Here is a 20,008-nt window from a genome sequence, read left to right as displayed (position 1 = left end):
TGGATATTGGGTCAGTAATTTTCCTATTCCATAAGCTGTCTTTGTATTTTGGTCACTGTTTCTCTTGAGATGCAGAAGCTTCTTAGTTTACTGTAGTCCATTTGCTTATCTTTGCTTCCATTTGCTTGGTGTTTAATCTTTGAAGATACCTTTGGCTTCAATGTCATGGGGATTTTTGCCTATGTTTTTTTCTCCACGAGCCTTCTAGTTTAAGGTCTGATATTGAGGTCTTTAATCCATTTTGTTCTGACTTTTGTGCCTGGCTCTAAAGAGAGGTCTGAGTTCATTCTCTTTTTCTTTTGCAGGTAGCTGCCCAACTCTCCCAGCACCACTTATCAAAGAGGCTGTCCTTGCTTCACTTCATATTACTTGCCCACTTATCAAAAATAAAATGATCATATATTTGAGGGTCTATGCCAGGATATTCAACTCTATTCCATTGGTCTGCAGATCTGTGTTTATTTCAATATCTGTAGCACTGTAGCACTGTCCTCCCGTTGTTCATCAATTTGCTTGAGCGGGCCCAGTAACGTCTCCATTGTGAGACTTGTTGTTACTATGTTTGGCATATTGAATACATCGCATGGAGCTTGCCAGGCTTTGCCATGCAGGAGCGATACTATCGGTAGCTTGCCGGGCTCTCCAAAAGGGGCAGAGGAATTGAACCTCGGTCAGCCACTTGAAGGCAAACGCCTTACCGCTGTGCTATTGCTCCAGCCCATTTCAATATCATACTGTTTTAATTAATATCAATTTTAGCACAGTTTGAAGTTGGAAAGGTGATGCCTCTGATCTTCATTTTCTCAAGGATTGCTTCAGCTATTCATGGGGACTTGTTGTTTCATATGAATTTCAGGAGTGTTTGATCAATTTCTTTAAAAAAATGTCATGGAACTTGCATAGAATGCCATACTTTGCATTGAATCTGTATAGTGCTTGGGGTGAGGGGGAAGTATTGCTATTTTCACAATGTTAATCCTCACAATCCTTGAGCACATTTTCTCGTGTCTGTCCTCTTTTATCCCTTGAAGTGTTTTGAGTTTTCTTTGTATAGGTCCTTCACCTCTTTAGTCAGGTGGATTCTGAGGTAGTTGATTTTCTGAGGTATGTGAGCTCTATTGCGGATTCACTACCAAGATCTCACCATTCTACAAAGAAGTAATCATCCATATCAAGAGAGGGGTTCGGCAGGGTGATACCATTTCACCAAAACTCTTCAGTGCCACCCTCGAGAACATCATGCGACGACTGGAATGGGAAAACATGGGAGTGAAGATAGATGGTCGGCAACTACACCACCTCCGCTTTGCTGATGACATCGTTCTAATAACACCAAACATCAGCCAAGCGGCACAAATGCTGAACGACTTTGACCGTGAATGTGGAAAGGTCGGACTACAGCTGAATCTTACGAAGACAATGTATGAGAAACAGCCTTGTTCCTGACGCTCCATTCGCTCTCAACGGAACCACCATCTCCGAATGCAACAGTTATATATACCTAGGTCGAGAAGTCAACATGATGAATGATCTGGCACCTGAGTTGCGCAGGAGGAAGAGAGCGGCTTGGAATGCCTTCAAGAGCATTGAAGAAATAACTAAAAGGACAAAGAACCTCCAGCTACGAGCACATCTCTTTGATTCCACTATTCTTCCTGCATTAACATATGCCTCAGAGACCTGGACCCTACGAAAACAGGATGAGAACGCTATTCGGGTCTCTCAAAGAGGAATCGAAAGAACTATGCTTGGAATATCACGATTCACTCAAATGAGAGATAGAATCCGGAGTTCTGATCTTCGTCAACGCTCAAGAATCAGGGACGCTGTCTCATTTGCCAAGACATCAAAAATCAGTTGGGCTGGACACGTAATGAGGTTTACAGACAACCGCTGGACTAGAGCCATTACTGATTGGATTCCACGGGACATCAAAAGATCACGTGGACGCCCACCTATAAGATGGTCAGACTTCTTCGTCAAGACCCTAAATGATCGGTTTGAGGCTCTACATGTTCCTAAAACGAACAGATACCATTGGGCTATGCTAGCACGCAACCGGGATGAATGGAGACGTTACTGGCACCCGCTCGAATCAATCGAAGAATAATGGGGATTAAGTGATTAAATGATTAAGTGATGTATGATTTTGAATGTGATTGTTTTTCTAATACTTCTTTCTTCTCTTTAATTATTTGTATATACAAAAGACATAGACTTTTGTATTGATTTTGTAACCTACCATTTTACTATACAAATCTATTGTTTCTAGGAGCTTTTCTGTAGAGTTTTTAGAATTTTCTAAGTATAGTATCATGTCATCTGCAAATAGTGAAAGCTTAACTTCTTTCTTTTCTAGCTGGATGTCTTGATATATTTTTCTTGCCTAACTGGTATGGCAAGTGCTTCTAGTACTATACTGAATAGGAATGGTGAGAGTGATCACTTTGTCTTGTGCTAGGAAAAAAATTTTTTTTTTATTTTTGGATCACACCTGACTCAATGTGCCCAGTGCTTACTTCTGCTCCTGGCTCTGTACTCAGGGATCACTTTGGAAGAAATTTCAGGGGACCATATGGGTTGCTGAGAATTCAGTCTGGGTCAGCTGCATGCAAGGTAAAACCATACCCACTTTAATATTGCTCTGGTTCCTGGGAAACATTTTTAAGGTCTTTTTATTAAGTTAAGGTATTATGATTTATAATGTTGTTAACAATGGTTTCCCATATACATCATTCCAATACCATATCCATTACCAGTGAATCCATCTACTCCCCCAAGTTTTCTAATGCCCTTCTCTCTCAACCTTCCTCCAAATCCGTAATATTACTCTTTATTTTCCCATTATTTCCTGCTCCCCTCTCCACAGAGTTTTCCCAGAATAGGAAATGATCTCAAGAAGTCACCAGCAACAGGTGATCTTAGCCCAGATCAGATTAAGGGTATAAGTGTAAGAGCTCTTGTAAGACTCCCAAGCCCAAGGAGAGAAGGCCTAAGTCCGAAAGATGTGTGGATAAGGATCTGGCTTTGATCTTATGGATTATATTATAATTTAATCTATAAAAAAAAACCACTATACTTTAAATGGCATTGCACATCTTAGACACTGGAACAAAGACCTGAATTCAAAATAAAAAGACCCATGGGCTCAGTTTTCCATAAACACAATGCAAACTGTGAAATCACTTAGCAATGGATATGGACTATTTGTCATGGAAGAAAAGAAAAGGTCTCAGAAGACAAAGCCAGGAAAGTGGATTAAGGAACGATTTTTAAGAGCAGGGTATAACGAAGTTACAGCCCATGCCTCTGCAATCAGGGGAACTGGCAATGTGTATCGGGCTGCTTCATATGGCTCCTGAGGACCTGGGCCCTCTGGGCCTCTGTCTTTCCTTTCCCCGAGCCTGGCAGCATTTTTCATGAACTATTTCCTTGCTCCCCATTGTGTGTGAGTTAGGGGAGCAGGTCTAAGAGTGGCAGATACTTTTAGTTGCCCATTTTCTGTATTGAGTCAAACACCCTCATTCACAGCCAGGCCTGATTCATATCATTCAAACTCTGAACAGTGACCAGATGCTGTAGTGGAGAAGACTTTGGGAGGCGGTGGGTGTATTTGAGGTAAGGAAGGAATGTCAATCATGGATGACCAGAGTGTGGATTCTTATAGGTTAAAGATGCCCACAAGTCTTTCTGTCCCTCCTTAAGACAGTTTCTCCACTGACGGAATCTGGGCTGGCTTTGTAACATCTTTTACAAACAGAAAACAGCAGAAACGATACTGTGCCAGTTCTGGACTGAACTTCATAAGACTGGACAGCTTCCACCTTTGCCTTCTTAGAAGCCTGCGCCACATGGAAGACAGTCAGTTACCCGAAGGGAAGAGATGAAAAAGGTGCCTCACTTAAAGCTCCCAGCACTTCCAATGCCAAATATGTAGACTTTCCTCCACAGCCAAGCTCCAGTTTTCTGTGCTTACTTGGGGGTGGCCTCCTACAGTCTGATTAAACTCTGGCCCTGGGTGACCTGGAAAAATCATGCTCCCCACTGCTTAAGATCCACCTCCTGCAGGACCACTGCCACTTTCCTATGTCAACCCCAAGCAGTGAGTAAACCACATTTCTGTCCATCATGGCTGCAGATCATCAGTTCCCATGAACTCTGCCCCATTTAGATCATTGCTGTAATGGCACACAGAACCCAGCTCACTGTGCTCACTGTGATCCGTTTATGATAAAGACAAAGAGGCAGGACCGGAGATATAGTACAGTGGGTAGGGCATTTGCTTTGCACACAGTCAACCTGGGTTTGATTCCCCAGCACCAAATCGCATCTCCTGATCCCAGCCAGGGGTATGGTACTGAGCACTACCCAAGACCATTAGTAATAATAATAATAATAAAAGGTAAAGGCCCTCCCATTGTTCATCGATTTGCTCGAGCGGGCCCAGTAACGTCTCCACTGGAGATTTTGTTGTTACTGTGTTTGGCATATCGAATACATCATGGGGAGCTTGCCAGAGCTTGCCAGGCTCTGCCATGCAGGCAAGATACTCTCGGCAGCTTGCCGGGCTCTCCGAGAGGGGCGGAGGAATCAAACTCGGGTCGGCCATGTTGGCTGCATGCAAGGCAAATGCCCTACCGCTGTGCTATAATAATAATAATAATAATAATAATAATAATAATAATAATAATAATGTAGCACTGTAGCACTGTCCTCCCATTGTTCATCGATTTGCTCGAGCAGGCCCAGTAACGTCTCCATTGTGAGACTTGTTACTGTGTTTGGCATATTGAATACGTCATGGGGAGCTTTTTGCCATGTGGGTGAGATACTCTCGTAGCTTGTCAGGCTCTCCGAGAGGGGTGGAAGAATTGAACTTAGGTCAGCCAGGTCGGCCAAGTTGGCCACATGCAAGGCAAATGCCCTACCCACTGTGATATCACTCCAGCCCTATAATAATAATAATAGTAATAATAATAAAAGGACACAGAGGCAGTGCCAGAGGAGGGAACAGAGTGTGAGGTCTGTAAGGGGTCTGAGCACAAGGATATGTGCCCCAACAGAACAGGGATGCATTGCCTTCCCTATGTGTTAATAAGGTCCGGGAAGCTCTCTGAGGCTTCTGTAGTTTAGGAGTTTTGTTGTGGGCCTAGCTGATGAACACACTGTCTGTGGGTGATGATGACTCAGCCATTTATTCCCTGTCCCCTCCTTGGAAATCAGGGATGGGACCTGATGATCCAACCCTCTAATCCTTCCATAAGCAGCTCCTTTCCCAAAGCTATCAAACATTGCATGAACATGTGGAGAAATTTTTAGGGCTTTAGTAGCACTGTAGCACTGTCTTCCCGTTGTTCATCAATTTGCTTGAGCGGGCACCAGTAACATCTCCATTGTGAGACTTGTTGTTACTGTTTTTGGCATATCGAATATGCCAGGGGGAGCTTGCCAGGCTCTGCCGTGAGGGCGGGATACTCTCAGTAGTTTGCTGGGCTCTCCAAGCTTAGTAGAGATAGAATTTTTTTTTTCAAAGAAACACTTTCAGGCCTGAGAGATAGTACAGCAGGCAGAATGTTTGCCTTGCATGCAGCCAACCAAGGTTTGGTCCATGCTATCACATGTGGTCCCCCCCGCCCCACCCGGCCAGGGTGTGGCCTCCCCAAAACAACCACAATTACAGAAATACCCACCATCACAGAATTTTTGCTAATTAAAAATCGATGGAAATGTTAGCCATAGTACATTTTCTTCTATTTAATCACACCTGATATAGGTCAGGAGCTAAGAGGTTTATGCCATATAAAATTCTGAGTTCTGTACTCAAGTACCTTAATAAGGGGGCATGTAGTAATGGGCAGAGAAATCTCCTTTCACTTCATAACCCAGGAAACTGCCTGTTTCAGGAGGTCTGTGACAGAAACTGGGGGCAAGGACCCAATCTGTCTACTACCATTGCATCACCCTCCAAGCCTTCATTGTCTCAGCCAGCCCAGGTTTCAGATGAACTTTATCTGACAAAGAAACATGTCCATTTGAAGCATTGTATCATCATTCACAGATATATAAAGTTTCACCAATTTATTGAACCGATATTTGTATTAAAAATGCTATCCAAGGGATTTAAGTTGACTTGAAAAGTAATCAAGTTTATCTTTCAATATAGATTAAGGCTGAGATCTATAATGGGCTCTTCATGGAGAAAGTGGTACCTGGGATGGGCCATACTTGGAAGTACTCAGGGACTGCTCCTAGCTCTGTGCTCAGGGATTGCTTCTGGCAGTGCCTGAGGGACCATGTGGTACCAGGGATCAAACCCAGGCCTCATGTTTGCAAAGGGGAAAAGTCCTTTGAGTTGTCTTTCTGTCCCTTAAAGGGACCCTTTTTTTTTAAATTTATTTTTATAAAGTTGTTCACAATAATTCATTGCATTTAATGTTCAAACACTAATCCCACCACAGTGCACCTTCCCAACACCATAAGAGCAAAGTGTGTGAAGATTGTTGTGTTTCATCCTGGCGCCATTAAAGCCCTCATATAAGAGATTACAAACATATGTTAAACCCAAACAAATGTGTACTACATTTGGTACATCAGTGGTCATGTGGCCACAAATGTGGCTGCATGCTCCAGGATTTCTGAAATTTAGAATATGATTATAGAGCAGATTTACTCGTGGATAAGACCCATGTTACTCTCTTCCGGGAGCTTATTTCAGAGTCTCTGGATATTGGATGTTGATGAGATTATATTGTGCTGGGGCAGTTTGTGGGTGTGAGCTACTGCTGAGCTACTGGAAAACGTGGGAGCTGGGGCGAGGAGGCCTAGTCCCGCTTGAAGTGAGCTTGGAGATTTCAGTCATGGATCCTGCATACCTGGGTTCTTCTGCGGGTTCCCCCGTGGGTGAGACTCATTAGAGCCTGTGGAGAGCAGTTTTGAGAGTGCCTATGTTGGCTTCTGGAGGTTTTCAGCTGCCAGGTTTCTGCTGGGGTGGGGAGGGAAACTCAACCCCTCTCCTCCCCCCCCCCCCCCGTCCACCCCCCCCCCCACCCTCCCGTCCCTCAAGGTGCCACGGTGAAGACAACCTGGTAGGTCTTTCTATGTTGCTCTCTTCAGGGAGCTTTTTTTCCTGAGTCTCTGGACCTTGGCCATTGATGAGATTTCATGGCGCCAGAGGCAGTTTGTGGGTGTGACTGCCAGGTAAAAGGACCCTTTAAAGAGATAAAGAGTTTGGTTGATCAAAGTGATCATATTGTTTTGTAATAAGGGCCATTGATAAACAAAGCAAAACAAACAGGCATCTTGTTGTATATCATGAGGATTAAGCCTAAGGCAAAAGTTGCATGCAGTATTTCAGTTTTTCCACTAGATGGAGAACACATCTTCTCAAAATCTCCAGCTTGCTCACTTCATTGCAAAACTTAATCCGAGGTTTTGGTGATCAACAGTGAGACAGATGGTGCTGGTGCCTTTTGAGTATCCTGGTGGGTATCAGTGTATCACTGTATCACTGTCATCCTGTTGTTCGTCAATTTACTCGAGCGGGTGCCAGTAACGTCTCCATTCATCCCAGCCCTGAGATTTTAGCAGCCTCTCCTTACTCGTCTTTCCCAATGCTCCTATATTGGATCATGCTTTTTCATGATCAGGGGAATGAGACCCATTATTGTTACTGTTTTGAACATATCGAATATGCCACAGGGAGCTTGCCGGGCTGTGCTGTGCTGGTGGGATACTCTCAGTAGCTTGCCGAGCTCTCCAAGAGGCATATATACATCTTTCCCTCTATGATTTGTTGCCTACTGTCTGAACCCCATCAAATATGGTGTGATAATTATGAAAAATGGGTAGGGAGTGTCTTATAATGTCAGCCGCGGAGTCCAGGAATATGTTCACTCATATGTGAGGCAGTCTCTGCCCCCGCGCTTCGGTGTTCCTTCCCGGAGTCCCTTGGAGGGGAGCGGGTTGAGCTTTCCTCCCCGCCCCGGCCAGGGCTACGGCAGCCGGAGACCTCCAGGACCAGCCACCACCATGCTGAGACCACTCTCCGCACACCTGAAGGTACTGGCAGAGGGACAAAGCCACGCGGGTTCCGGGGCCGAGACCTCCAAGCCTACTCGAATTGGAGTCGAGCATCTTCCACCCAGATCCTCCAAATTCCAGTAGGCGGGGGTCACACCCACCACCTGGCCCCCTGGCGCCGTGTAATCCCATCAGCGGCCAAGACTCAGAGACTATAAAATCCAGATCCCGGAACCGCGCGGCCGCATTCGCGGCCGTGCGACATCTTATCTCATTCCTACTTTGGACAAACTTGCAGGCTGTCGAATGTAGCCTGCCCACAGGGCAGAGTCTGGCAAACTCCCCGTGGCCTACCAAATATGCCAAATACCAGTAACAATGATGGGTCTCATTCTCCTAAAGAGCCCTGAATATAATCTCAGGGCTAGGATGAAAGAGACGTTACTGGGGCCTGCTCGAGGCAATCGACGATTAACAGGATGATGAAATGAAATGAAAATGTGAGGCTTGGCCTGAGCATGTGGAAAGCGGCCTGGAGCGTAGCGGCAGTTGGGTAGTGGAGGTGGGAGTGGAGGGTTCTCACCCACCCCCCACTGGAGGACCCCGAGTGAAAACAGCCTGGCGCTGAGTCCCTGGTGGGTATAAGACAGGAAATCTGAATTTGTCTTTCAAAGCAGGAAATAAACAGTAAAACACAGCTAAGAAGGTCACTGAAAAGTCCAAAGTAGGAGAATTGCAAAAGAGGAAGTGCAAGCGATGTGCTGTCAGTTCAGCAGCAACATATCTGCTGGAGAAGGCCAAGGGTCAGGTCAGAAATGCATGAGCGCAGCTGTTGACATGGTCTGGGCAGAGGTAAGACTTGGGGTGCCTTGGAGGGTTAAATCACTGTGTGCCATAAGGAGTGACAAAATAGTTATCAGTAATCCAGCCTGTGATTGGGGAGCCCCTGGACTCTTTCAATCCTTAACAAGCCTCTGCTCCACATTCCCTCCTCCGGGCCATGTAGGGCTCTCCTCCCCACAGACCTTGATCCTACTGTAATGACAAATAAGAAGCTATATGTAATAAGAATTGCACTGTAGTACTGTGCTCCCATTGTTCATCTATTTGCTCGAGCAGGCACCAGTAACGTCTCCATTGTGAGACTTGTTATTACTGTTTTTGGCATATTGAATATGTCATGGGGAGCTTGCCAGGCTTTGATGTGCCAGCAGATACTCTTGATAGCTTGCCGGGCTCTCCAAGAGGGATGGAGGAATCGAACCCGAGTTGGCTGCATGCAAGGCAAATGCCCTATCTGCTGTGCTATTGCTGCAGCCCGTAATGAGAATTATGAAACTGTAATGAAACTTAAGAAAATGTGATAGGGACTGGGAAACTGGAACTGACCCCCTAACGTAAGCAAGAGGAGGGAGGGAGAAATATTCATTTTTATGACCCCAATTAACTGAGTTAAGGATCCACCAGCCCAGATTGATGGGACACCCTGAGCCCGACAGATTTATGGGGTTGCACAGAAGATGGTACCTGAAAGTCACACCAAAAATGGCAAGAAATACTGACACTGACAATTTTTCTTTGAGCACCTGAAGGTCATACCATGTGGGAACGATGCACTGATTGTTTTTCTCTTACTGATTCCCTCTGTATCCCCTGTTTCACTGATAAGAATGTACATCAATTGTAGCCCACCTTTAGGGGATAAAAGAGAGACCCTCTCAGCAAACAGAGCTCCATGTCTATTTCTCTTCTGACTTGGGGTCCTCAGTGCTGAGCCTCTAGTAAACTCACTATCCTACCCTGAGCTGTCTCTCTTTCTCTCTGTTCATTTGCGGCTCACGCCAGCACAACCCTACTAGACTCTGACTGCGGGTTTTCTGAGCACTGATTTCCTCTACTTTAGCATGGCACCAGGGCTCCTGGGCTGATGCTCGGAGATCCCTGGGCGCACAGAGTGCACACAGTCACTGGAAAGGTTGATCAGAGGGCAATGAGGAGTGACGACTTGGCCTGGAATGAAGCAAAAAGAATGGCAGAAATGTTCTCAAACAAATTTGTGTGTATCAGGGAGTAGGGTGAGAAGGGGCAGTGCTAGACTTAAAAACCAAAAATGGTGAATGGGGAAGGAGACATGGCAGTTGGGCTAGGGGCTCCTGCTTCGCATGCGCCCACTCCCATTGGACCCCAGCCCTGATGATCCCGGATTCACAGGCCAAACTGTCACCTCCTTGGCTTCTGGCATTGAGCCTCTGACCCAGTTATCAGGTGCCACAGTGTCCCTCCCAAGACATTGCACATTGCTTGAGGAGTTCCCAGGACCCCCCAAAATACCCCAAAATTTTATTCTGAATTTCACTATTCATAAAAAGCATCCATGGGGCTGGAGAAGTAGCACAGCAAGTAGGGCGTTTGCCTTGCATGCGGCAGACCCGGGTTCAATTCCTAGCCTCCCATATGGTCTCCAGAGCACCACCAGGAGTCATTCCTGAGTGCAGAGCCAGGAGTTACCCCTGAGCATCGCTGGGTGTGACCCAAAAAGCAACAAAACAAAACAAAATTCATATTATTTTATTTAAAAATATTTTTAATAAATAACCAGGGACTGAGATCTCCAAGCCAGCTCGGATTGGGACTGGGACTCCTTCACCCAGATCCCCCATCTTCCAGTAGCTAGACAGTTAAACCCACCAACTACCCTGGCGCCATGTAATCCTATCAATGGCCAAGATCCAGAGACTATAAAATCAAGCTCCCAGGAGCACACAGCCGCATCTGTGGCTGTGCAACATCTTTTTTTAAAAATTTATTTATTTATTTATTTTATTTATTAGTGAAACACCATGAGGTACAGTTGTAGACTTACAAACTTTTGTGTTTGGGTTTCATTTATACAATGATCGAGTACCCATCCCTCCACCAGTGCCCATTCAGTGCCCAACAATGATCCCAGTAGCCCTCCCAACCCCCACCCCGTGCCCCACCCCACCCCACCTCTGTGGAAGGGCATTCCCTTTTGCACACCCTTTCCTTTAGGGTGTTGTAGTTTGTAATACAGGTATTGAGTGGCCATTGTGTTCAGATTACAGTCTACTTTCAGCAAGCATCTAGCATCCAGAGCGAGTCCTCCAGATATCCTTTACTTGGTATTCCCTTCTCTATCTGAACTGCTTTTACCCCCAGAAAGTGCTGCCAGCTTCCAAGCCCTGGAGATGACCTCCTGGTATTTATCTCAACTATTCCTGGGTGTTCAACTCCCATTCTGTTACTTTATACTCCCCAGATGAGTGCAGTCTTTCTATGTCTGCCCTTCTCTTTCTGACTAATTTCACTTAGCATGATACTTTCCATGTAGAACCACTTGTATGTAAATTTCATGACTTCATCTTTTCTAACATCTGCAAAGTATTCCATTGTGTAGATGTACCAGAGTTTCCTTAACCAGTCATCTGTTCTCAGGCACTCGGGTTTTTTCGGGTTTTTTCCAAATTTTGGCTATTGTGAACAGTGCAGCAATGAACATAACAAGTGCAGATGTCATTTTGAATGTACTTTTTTGCCTCTCGGTGATATATTCCCAGGAGTGGTAATTGCTGGGTCAAATGGGAGAGCTCACTTTCTAATTTTTTTGAGAATGGTCCATACTGATTTCCAAAAGGGCATTCCCACCAGCAATGAAGGAGTCAGTGGCCACATCTGCGCCAACACCGGTTGTTTTTGTTCTTTTGGATGTGGCCCAGTCACTGTGATGTGAGATATCTCATTGTTTTTTGGATCTGCAGCTCCCTGATGATTAGTGATGTAGAGCATTTTCTCGTGTGCCTTTTTGCCATTCAGATTTCTTCTTTGAGAAAGTTTCTGTTCATTTCGTCACTCCATTTTTTGAGGGGGTTAGATGTTTTCTTCTAGTGAAGTTCAACCAGTGCTTTATATATCCTTGATATCAACCAATTGTCGATTGGGTATTGGGTGAATATCCTTTCCCATTCTGCAGACACTCTTTGTATTTAGGTCACTGTTTCTTTTGAGGTGCAGAAGCTTCTTAATTTAAGATAGTCCCTTTTGTCTATCTCTGTTTTCACTTGCTTGGCCAGTAGTGTGTCATCTTTGAAGATACCATTTGCTTCAATGTCATGGAGGGTTTTGTCAACCTTGTCTTCAATGTACCTTATGGATTCTGGTCTGATGTTGGGGTCTTAATCCATTTTGATCTTACTCTTCTATATGGTGTTAGGTAGAGATCTGAGCCCATTTTTTTTCACGTAGCTGTCCAGTTTTGCCAGCACAATTTGCTAAAGAGGCTTTCCTTGCTCTACTTCACATTTCTTGCTCCCTTATCAAAGATTAGATGATCATATATTTGGGAGGAGGTGTCAGTATATTCAACACTGTTTCATTGGTTTGTGGCTCTGCCTTTGTTCCAGTACCATGCTGTTTTAATTATTACTGCTGTGTAGTAGAGTTTGAGGTTGGGGAGGTTGATTCTTCCCGTTTTCTTTTCCCCAAGAATTATTTTAGCTATTCGTGAGGGCTTATTGTTCCATATGAGTTTCAGGAGTGTTTGCTCCATTTCTTTGAAGAATGTCATGGGTATTGTTATAGAGATAGCATTGAATTTGTACAATGCTTTAGAGAGTATTGCCATCTTGTCAATGTTAATTCTCCCCATCCATGAACAGGGGATATTTTCCCATTTCCTCGTGTCCTCTTTTATTTCCTGAAGTAGTGTTTTGTAGTTTTCTTTGTACAGGTCTTTTACTTCCTAAGTTAAGCTGATTCCTAGGTACTTGATTTTCTGGGGCACAATTGTGAATGGGATTGTTTTATTCATGTCACTTTCTTCTCAATCATTATCTGTGTATCGAAAAGCCATGGACTTTTGGGTATTGATTTTATAGCCTGCATCTTAACTATACAAGTCTATTGTTTCTAGGAGTTTCTTGGTAGAGGTTTTAGAGTTCTCTAAGTATAGTATCATATCATCTGCGGATAGTGAGAGCTTGATTTCTTCTTTTCCTACCTGAATATCTTTTTATTAATATCTTTCTAATCCTACCCTTAATATCTTTTTCTTGCCTAACTGCTATTGCAAGTACTTCCAGTACTATATTGAATAGCAGTGGAGAAAGTAGGTATCCCTGATCTTAGAGGGAAGGCTCTTAGTTTTTCCCCATTGAGGATGGTGCTTGCCATAGGCTTGTGGTAGATGGCTTTAACTATATTGAGAAAAGTCCCTTCTATCCCCATTTTGGAGCGAGATTTCATGATAAACGGGTGCTGGATCTTGTCAAATGCTTTCTCTGCATCTAATGATATGATCATATGTTTTTTATCTTTTCTTTTGTTGATATGATGGATTATGTTAATTGATCTGCAAATGTTAAACCATCTTGCATCCGTGGGATGAATCCCACTTGGTCATGGTGTATGATCTTTTGGGTGAGTTGTTGAATTCCATTTGCTAGTATTTTGTTGAGAATCTTCGCATCTGTGTTCATCAGGGATATTGACCTGTAGTTTTCTTTTCTTGTGGTGTCTTTATTTCCTTTTGGTATTAGAGAGATATGAGTTTCATAGAAACTGTTTGGGAGAATTTCTGTTTCTTCAGTTTCCTGGAAAAGCCTGAGAAGAATGGTAAATAGGTCCTCTTTAAATGTTTGGAAAAATTTGCTAGTGAATCCATCTGGACCTAGGCTTTTGTTTTTAGGAAGACTTTTGATTATAGTTTCAATTTCCCTTATATTAATAGGACTATTCAGGTATTCTAGATCTTTTTGATTCATCTTTGGGAGATTATAGGAATCCAGGAATTCATCCATTTCTTCTAGGTTCTCTTGTTTGGTGCCATACAGACTTTCAAAATAGTCTCTAACAATCTTCTGAATTTCTTTGGTTTCTGTTGTGATATCCCCCTTCTCATTTTTGATTCAGTTTATTAGGGTCCTCTCTCTCTTTTTCTTTGTGAGTCTTGCTAGTGGTTTATCTATCTTGTTTATTTTCTTAAAGAACCAGCTCTTGGTTTCATTGATCTTTTGGATTGATTTTTGGGTTTCCATGTTGTCGTCTTCTGCTCTGTTTTATGATTTCTTTCCTTCTGCCTGGTTTGGGCTCCCTTTGTTGGTCCTTTTCTAAGATCTTGAGCTGTGAAGTCAAATTGTTTATGTAGGCCCTTCTTCCTTTCTGAGAAATGCTTGCAGAGCTGTAAATTTTCCCCTTAACAAGGCTTTAGGGGCTGGAGCGATAGCACAGCAGGTAGGGCATTTGCCTTGCATGCGGCAGACCCAGGTTCCATTCCCAGCATCCCATATGGTCCCCCGAGCATCGCCAAGAGTGCATGAGCCAGGAGTAACCCCTGTGCATCGCTGGTTGTGAACCAGAAAGCAAAACAAACAAACAAAACACGGTTTTAGCTGCATTCCACAGGTTCTGGTTGCTCGTGTCTTCATTCTCATTTGTTTCCAGGTATCTTTTGATTTCTTCCTTGATTTTTTTCCTGACCCACTTGTTGTTCAACATTGAGTCGTTTAATTATCAGGTGTTTGATTTGGTTTTCTACATCTGTAACTGATTAACTTCTATCTTCAGTGCATTGTAGTCTGAGAAGATAGTTGATACAGTGTCTATCTTCCTGATTCTGTTGAGGTGTGCTTTGTGGCCCAGCACATGGTCTATTCTGGAAAATGTTCATGTGCACTGGAAAAGAATGTGTATTCTTTTTGGGGGGAGGGGATATAAAGTCCTGTATAGATCTATTAGGCCTCTGTCTTCTATTTATTCCTTCAGAGCCATTATTTCCTTGCTGAGTTTTAGTCTTCTTGATCTATCCAGGAGTGATAAGGCAGCGTTGAAGTCTCCAACTACTATTGTGTTGCTTGTAATGTCCTTAATGTCTGTTAGCAATTGTAGGTATTTGGCTGGTCCCTCATTGGGTGCATATTCGTTTAGTATTGTGGTGTATTCCTTCTGTATCCCTTGATTCAGAAAAAATGACTTCACTATTTCTTCTAATCTTTTTCAACCTGAAATCTATGTTGTCCTATAGTAGTAAGGCCACTCCAGCTTTTTTGAGGGGATTGTTTGCTTGCAGGGTTGTTTTCCATCCATTGACTTTGAGTCTGTGTTTGTTGTGATTGTTCAGATGTGTTTCTTGTAGACAGAAGAATGTTGTGTTCTGTCTCTAAATCCATTTTGCCACTCTGTGTCTCTTAATTGGTGAATTTAGACCATTGATGTTGAGAGAGATTATTGTTATGGAGTTTTATGTCATCTTTCTGTAAGGGTTTGTTGTGCTTGTAGGGGTTTGTCTAGTCTTACAGTAGCCCCTTTAGTCCTTCTTTTAGGTTTGGTTTTGAGTCTATGAAGTTCCTGAGCTCTTGTTTATCCAGAAAATAGTGTACCGTTCCTTTGAGTTTGAGTGAGAGTTTAGCTGGATAAAATATTCTTGGTGAAGCATTCATTTCAGTGAGTTTTTTCACTATATCCCACCATTGCCTTTGGGTTTGAAGGGTTTCCTCTGATAGGTCTGCTGTGAATCTAAGAGGTGCTCCTTTGTATGTGATTTCCTTCTTTGACCTTGCTGCTTGCAGTATTGTGTCTCTATTCGTGGCATCCATCATTCTAACTATGATATGTCTTGGAGTGTTTTTGTTAGGGTCTCTTTTAGCTGGCACCCTTCGGGCTCCTTGAGTCTGGATGCCTGCATTGTCCAGCTCTGGGAACTTTTCAGCAATGATTTGTTTAACCGTGGCTTTTTCATTGGGACTGTTTCCCTGACCTTCTGGTACTCCAATGATTCTAATGTTGTTCCTCTTGGATCATCCCCTAGGACTCTGATTTTCTCTAGAGCTATTTTGAGGTCTCTTGCCATTGTTTGTTGTTGCCTGTAGGCTTCGTGCAGCTCATCTTCCAGCTCTCTGATTTTGTCTTCAGCTGTAGCCATTCTACTGTTGAGGGCACACACTGAGTTTTTTTAATTTCATCTACCGAATCTTTTATTCGTGACATTTCTGTGTGTAGCTTTCCAATTTCTGCTCTCATTTCTTCCTGTATTTTCTCGATTGTTTCTTTCATGTCCTCCTTTAATTTACTGGATATCTGTGTCACTGTTTCATTGAGTTCATTGAACATCTTCATTACTTCATATCTGAATTCTTTCTCAGAGAGCTCCCTTAAGTGAGTAACACCTAATGAGGCTTCTGGACTCTTTTCATCGTCTTCTCCTCTTGGTGAAGATTTGCGTTGTTTCTTCATGTTTGTATGGTGGTATGGAGACTGAGAATTGCTGGGTATGAGTAATTTATCTGTGGCCACATGAGCGTCCGCCAGCCCTGATTTATGTCCTGCCCACTTATGAAGAGGCCATGCCCCCATGGATACCTGGTGTATGTGGAGGGTACAACCTGGGAGGGGAAGAAGACCGGGGATGGTGTTGGGGATGGACAGGAAGAGGCTCAGGGATGGTGTGCAGCCCAGGGTCCCAGAGGATGCCTGGTGCGCATGCCGCGTGTCCTCTTATTGTCTAGTTCTTGCTCTAGAAGAACCTGGCAGGCTACGGAGAGTAACCTGCCCGCACAGCAGAGTCTGGCAAGCTCCCCGTGGAGTATTCAATATGCCAAAACCCAGTAACAATGATGGGTCTCATTCTTCTGACCCTGAAAGAGCCCCCAATGTGGCACTTGCTATAATCTCAGGGCTAGGATGAATGGAGACGTTACTGGTGCCGGCTCAAGGAAATCGATGAACAATGGGATGACAGTGATACAGCGATCCAGTGATTATTTTATTTTGGATATTTTTTTAAATGCGGCCTCCCTCTCAAAAATGTATATTGTACTTAAGGGAACCAACCAGGTTTTGGAGGTAAAGTATCTCTAAAATTGCCACAACTCAGTGTGAACACAGAATTATGGGAACACCTGATGTGGATAGATTCCATCTCCTCTATTTAGAACAGAAGTTATAAAATGGAAACTTGGGAAACAGAAATTGAAAAATGCAAACTTACAAGACATGTCCTCCTTAACCCCAACATGTCTTGTGAGTTTTACACAAGGCTTGAGATGTTTTGAATTGCTATTTGAAAAATAAGAAAGCTTCACATGCCATGTATATTTTGGACATTTTTCATACATATCTAACATTTCATATCAAGGGGTCATTCTTCACCAAGAAGCCTGTCAGTTGCATGGAGACATCCTGCAGTTTGGCAGCACTGTCTTCTCCTTGCCTCTGCTCTCACTGGGTCCTTGTGGTACTTTCCATGTGTGTGACCTGCTGGCCACACAGGCACTTGGTTTGGGTGATCTCTGTGCCAATTTATTTTGATCTTCAGGGATTTGTTTCTTTGTTGGACTGGTAATGTTCTCGAACTCTTTCCTACACCCACATTTTGGTCATTGTGCAAACTTGATTTTGTTGTAACTATGCTTCAAGGCCATTCACAATCTGCTATAAATAAGAAATAAGAGGTGCATGAAAGACTCAAAAAGGTCGTATGGAACCCGATAAAGGACTCTAAGAACTGGAGCACTGCTCCGCACCTGCAAGCCCTGGCTTTGGTCCCCAGCACCTCTTGGTCTGCTAGAAGTAGCCCCTAGCATTTCATTGGCACCTTGAGGTAAGCCCCACCCCTGAAAAAAAGCAGTTTAACAAAACATAAAAGGAAAAAACACATGATTATTTGAACACCTGAAAACTCTGACCTTGAACTCAATAAAGGGATGTATATAGTCAGAATAGCAAAAATATCTAAGCTGAGTAGCAATTCAATGCATATAAAACTGTGAATGCACTGTGAGGTTGGTTTTAACATATTGATGTGATATTTAACATTTTGATAGTTTCCAGAGCATGACTCCTCCTGATTTATCCTCCATTCTTTTAAAAAGGATTGGACTTTTGGCTGGAGAGCTAGCACAGATTTAAGGCACCGGCCTCACAGGTGGCTCTGGCACTATGCCAGGGTCAGTCCTGAGCACAGAGCACTGTAGTACTAGTCTCTGAACACCACAGACTGTGGCCCACACTGTGCCTCCCCAGCCCCCCAAAAGAAGGGTTAGCATTCGTACAGTAGAAGCACAGAGTCACAATTTAATTCTTAAAATCATTCAGAGGGCCAGGTGTGCAATCAGGATGTCAGGAGCAAGCAGGACCACTGAGAGAACTTTGAAAGAAGGAAAATGAGTGTAGGGCCTTGGAGTCACAGGTGTTGTGGGTGGGTGACTTTGCCACGGGGGCTTCTGTCCAGGGCTCTGGCTACTCAAACAGGAACTGGAGCAAGATACGGGAAACAGTGGCCAAGCAAGAATTTATTTGGCAGTGACAGAGAGTCTGTAAAGTGAAGAGTGACTCAAGAGCCTCTTACGGGGGCTGGAGTGATAGCACAGTGAGTAGAGCGTTTGCCTTGCACGCAGCCAACCCAGGTTCGATTCCCAGTATTCCTTATGGTCCCCCGAGCACCGCCAGGAGTGCATGAGCCAGGAGTAACTCCTGTGCATCACTGGGTGTGATCCAAAAAGCAAAAAAAAAAAAAAAAAGCCTCTTATGGCTTGAAGGGATATGTCGAGGCGAGGTGGGGGAGGGGTGCTGGGGGGCATGTTGGTGGGTTGTGGAAGCACCAGCAGGTAATGGGACAGGATTTCTACATGGGATGTCCCAGAATTCACAGGAGTTTCAGATGGACATTGTCCCTCCTCTTTGAGAGAGGAAACAGAGTGGACAGTGAAGTCTCTGTAGTTCATGAAGAGCATCCCCAGAATGATAGCCAGAGACAGGACAGAGAGAAGGAGGAAGGGGAGGAGGGGAAGGAGAGAGAGAAAGGAGGAGAGGGAGAGAGGAGAGAAGGAAGAGAGGACTGTGAGGGGGGCAGAGGCTCAGTTTGGGAGTGCTCACAGGGGAGCAGGGGACACCCCATTCCGCATCTCCCCATCCCCCACCACCCCTCCTCCTCCTCCTCGCCATTACAGGAGCCCACCAGAACCTATTGCCAGTGGGGCTGCATGCAAGTTGGGGGGGGAGAGTCGGGGTGGGGACAGGAAGGAGCTTAGGAGAACCCGCCAGGCTCCAACTCGGCTGAGATCTGCACAGGGTTGGGAACAGGCTGGAATGGGGTTCGGTTCTGTTTTGTTCCCTCACAGCAACGTCTCTTTCCCCTTCCACAGAGACCCACGGCCTGGAGAGCTAAGTTTAGAATCCTAATATAAACCGTAGGCTGTGGGACATGAGTCATGGTGATTTCCTGTCACACAGAAAGGCAGCAAAGCCCTTCCTGATGCAAGGAGGAGCCCGAAGGAAAGGTGGTTTCTGGAAAGGCTGAGGAGGCTATAGTGAGCCCTTGGGGCCTGGGGCCTCGACCTCGGGAACACAGAAGGGTCTCTGTGCATTCTGGACAAGACCCAGTATTCTGGGACCCCTGTGTGTGGGACGCACTGCTGCCGGGAGGGGAGAGGCAGATTGCAGGGCTGGGGGTAGAGATCCCCACAAACAGGAAGGGGCATTCGCAGGGATGTTATGGGAGGCAGGAGGGTACACGCAACAGAGTGACACAGCCAGGCAGGAGCAGCTGTGGATCGAGTGAATTTGAATCCCTGAGGGGTTTTGTGCCTGGTTCTGGTGCCCGTCCATTGCAACAGAGTCAAAGGGGAGAACAGAGACGCTGAGTCGCACTTGAGAGCCTGGGAGGGGGTGTAGAGAGCAAGGGGAGGTCTGATGGGAATGTGAGTTTGAAGAGTACCTTCAAGGTGGGGTGGGGGGAGGGGCACAAGCAGGGAAAGAATATAATGGAAAGCGATGAGAAAGGCCCTTCCTGGGCTTCTGTGCACCATGAGCATCGTTTCCCTGCCCCCCCCCAGGAATTCTAACACTTTATTTATTTATTTATTTATTTATTTTTATTAGTGAATCACCGTGAGGTACAGTTACATACTTACAAACCTTCGTGCTTGCATTTCAATGTTCATACAATGATCAAATACCCATCCCTCCACCAGTGCCC

The 20,008-nt window shown here is 44.6% G+C and overlaps 1 protein-coding gene across 1 annotated transcript in view; it reads left to right on the top strand.

The window, feature by feature from the left end:
- The first annotated feature begins 8,822 nt into the window (after positions 1–8,822).
- The window catches only part of NEDD4 (NEDD4 E3 ubiquitin protein ligase), a 242,778-nt gene continuing 231,592 nt past the window's right edge, over positions 8,823–20,008 (top strand). The window contains exon 1 of the mRNA XM_056115486.1: positions 8,823–8,871. The gene's annotated coding sequence lies outside the window, so the exon portion shown is untranslated. The remainder of the gene's footprint in view (positions 8,872–20,008) is intronic.

This window comes from Sorex fumeus, unplaced genomic scaffold, assembly GCF_029834395.1.
Source record: "Sorex fumeus unplaced genomic scaffold, SorFum_2.1 ptg000029l, whole genome shotgun sequence".
Taxonomy (NCBI): domain Eukaryota; kingdom Metazoa; phylum Chordata; class Mammalia; order Eulipotyphla; family Soricidae; genus Sorex; species Sorex fumeus.
Note: the sequence above shows the minus strand (reverse complement) of the source record. Positions and strands in the feature narration are given on the sequence as shown.